Genomic DNA, 3,233 nt, shown 5'->3' on the forward strand with positions numbered 1-3,233 from the left:
GACTGCGCCTGGCAGGGACACAGAGCTGGAGCGGGCTGGGGTGACGCCGGCCGGGCCCCGGGTCAGGGCGGGGCGACGCGGCTGCCCGGCCGGACCGCAGCCCCGCTCCCCAGGAGCAGCCCCGGCCCACCCTGCTGCGCCCCGAAAGCAGGCGCCTGCCCGCCGCACTCCCCCGCCCCGCCGCCTCACCTCCCGGCTTCCTCCAGCACACACACCGGGGACACACGGACCTCCACGCTCAGCGCCGAGTTTCGCGGGAAAAAGGAGACACCGCCTTCGGACGGCGCCGCCCGTGCGCTCCCATTGGTTCGCCGGCGTCCTGCGGCCAGCGATTGGGCCGCTCTGTGGCCAAGAGTTCCGCCCTCCCGGGCCAGGGGCGGAATAGGATTGGATACTGCGCTTCTGACGTCAGGCCACGCCTCTTTCCGGGCTCCATTTTGTACGCCGAGCAATTTGGCGCGAAACTTCTGACTAGGAAGGAAGCGGCGACCGCGCTGGCGGCGAGAAGCGGCCGGAAGATGGCGGACGGGGCGGGGTGGGGGGTAGGGGTTTTGGTGCGCTTATCTTACACCTCTCTAAAGTCTGAGAAAATTGCCCCATCCAGAACCCTAAGCAGAAAACATTAGGATTTCAGAAATTATATAGGGTGCAGCTGAGGGTGTGTAAAAGCACACACACACACACACACACACCCTCATCTGCTGTGTCTTCTCGAGCTGTGACTGCTCCATACAGGACTCTGATTTTATTATTAAGAGAAGGAAAGCCCGGGCTTGGTGCGCTTGGGAGGCAGAGACAGGAGAATGGCACAGGTTCGAAGCCAGCCTCAGCTACTTAGGCTGTCAGCAACTTAGTGAGACCCTGTTTCCAAATAAAATATAAAATAGGTCTGGGAATGTAGCCTGGAGGTAGAAAAGCTCCTGGGTATCTAGTGAGGCTCTCAGCAACTTAGACCCTCTGTGACTTAGTAAGACCCTGTTTCCAAATAAAGTATAAAAAATAGGTCTGGGAGTACCCAGAGGTAGAAAAGTCCCTGGGTTCCAGCCCCAGTACCACAAAAAATAAATAAAAAAAAAGAGAGAGAGAAGGAAAGAAGTATATACTCAGAGGTGGGTAAAGTGCAGGCAGTTGAAGAGTAATATACTAGCTAACTACATTTTAGCTAGACTCTGTGTGTGTGTGTGTGTGTGTGTGTGTGTGTGTGTGTTGCTGAGGATAGAACCCAGGGGCATTATAATTCTGAGCTACATACCAGGCCGTAATTTATATTTTTTTTTTGGGGGGGTGGTACTAGGCATGGAACCCAGGGGCTTTCTACCTCTGAGCTACATCCCCAACCCTATTTTTTATTCTTTAATTTGAAACAGGGTCTCACCGAGTTGCAAAGGGCCTTGCATCACTAAGTAGTAGCTGAGGCTGTCCTTGAACCATGATCATCCTGTCTCAGCTTCCCAAATGCTGGGATTACAGCGTGAGCCACCACGCCTGGCTATTTTATATTTTATTTTGAAATAAGGTCTGCAGAGGGCCTCTCAAAAGTTGCTAAAGCTGGCCAAAAATCTAGGAGCCTTCTGTCTCAGCTTCCAAAGTACTGGGATTACAAGCACGTGCCACCATGCCCTGCCAACTCAGCCCTTTTTTATTTTTATTTATTTGTACCAGAGATTTAACCTCTGAACCACACACACACACCCTTTTTTAATGTATTTAATTTTTGTGGTGTTGGAGATTGAACCCAGGGGTGTTATACCTCTGAGCTACACCCCCAGCCCTATTTTATTGTTTATTTTGAAACAGGGTCTCACTAAGTTGCTGCAAGTCTCACTACTTACCGAGGCTGTTCTCAAACCTGTGATCTTCCTCTCATCCTCCCAAATTCTGGGATTACAAACATGTGCCACCACATCTGAGTTGTTGTTGTTTTTTTTTTTTTTAAATCAGGATCTACCTAGGTTGTTGATTTACTAAGTTGCTGAGGCTGGTCTCAAATTTATGATTCCCGGCTATTTAAATATTGGAATTCCAGGTGTGAATCACTTCGCCTGGCTTGTTTTGTTTTTAAACTGTAGATTTAAAATTCTTTGGCAATGTGTGTGTGTGTGTGTGTGTGTGTGTGTGTGTGTGTGTGTGTGTTACTGGGGATAGAACCCAGGGGGCTTTTCTACCTCCGGACTATATTCCCAGACCTATTTTATACTTTTATACTTTATGTGGAAATAGGGTCTCACTAAGTTGCTGAGAGCCTCACTAAGTAGCTGAGGCTGGCTTTGAACCTGTGTGATCCTCCTGTCTCAGCCTCCCAAGTGCGGGGATTACAAGGGTGTGCCACCACGCCCAGCCTTGGCAATTCTTAAAACCATGGGAAAGCTGGACATGGTAGCGCATGTTTATAATCCCAGTACTTGGGAGGCTGAGACAGGAGAATTGCACAGGTTCAAAGCCAGCCTTAGAGCCGGGCGTGGTGGCGCACGCTTGTAATCCCCGTGCTTGGGAGGTGGAGACAGGAGGATCACGCAGGTTGGAAGCCAGCCGCGCGCGCTGGCTTAGGAGACCCTGTTTCCAAAAATGAAAATGTAAAAATAGGTCTGGGAGTGTAGCCCAGAGGTAGAAGGGCTTCCAGGAACCCCAGTACCACCAAAAAAAAAAAAAAAAAAAAAAAAAAAAAAAAAAAAAAAAAAACAAAGCCAGCCTTAGCTACTTAGTGAAGCTCTCAGCACCTCAGTGAGACCCTCCAAAAAAATAAAATAAAATAGGTCTGGGAGTGTAGCCCAAAGGTAGAAGGCCCCAGAGTTCCATCCCCAGTAAAACACACACACACACACACACACACACACACACACACAACAAAAAACCATGGGATAAATTCATGGTCGAATTTCCAGCCTAGCTTGAAGAATTGGAAGATTTGGCAACCCTGAGCTGGCACTCTAAAGCAAGAACATGGATGGCTGTATAGTGTCCCTTTTCTTTGCATTCCCAGCCCCCACCATGAAGAACTGAAAAGAACTTTCTGTTCTTTTTGCCACAGTCACAGAAACGCCTATTTACGGAGTCATGCGCACTTTTACAGGGTCATGTGCATGTTTATAGGGCACAAAAATGTCAGCTGGGCAAGGTGGCACACACTTGTAATCTCAGAGACATGGGAGGCTGAGGAGGAGGATCACAAGTTTGAGGCCACCCTGGGCAACTTATCGAGAAGAACCCTGTCTAAAAATTAAAAATTGCCAAGC

Source organism: Muscardinus avellanarius (genome assembly GCF_963383645.1).
Source record: "Muscardinus avellanarius genome assembly, chromosome: 11".
Classification (NCBI taxonomy): Eukaryota; Metazoa; Chordata; class Mammalia; order Rodentia; family Gliridae; genus Muscardinus; species Muscardinus avellanarius.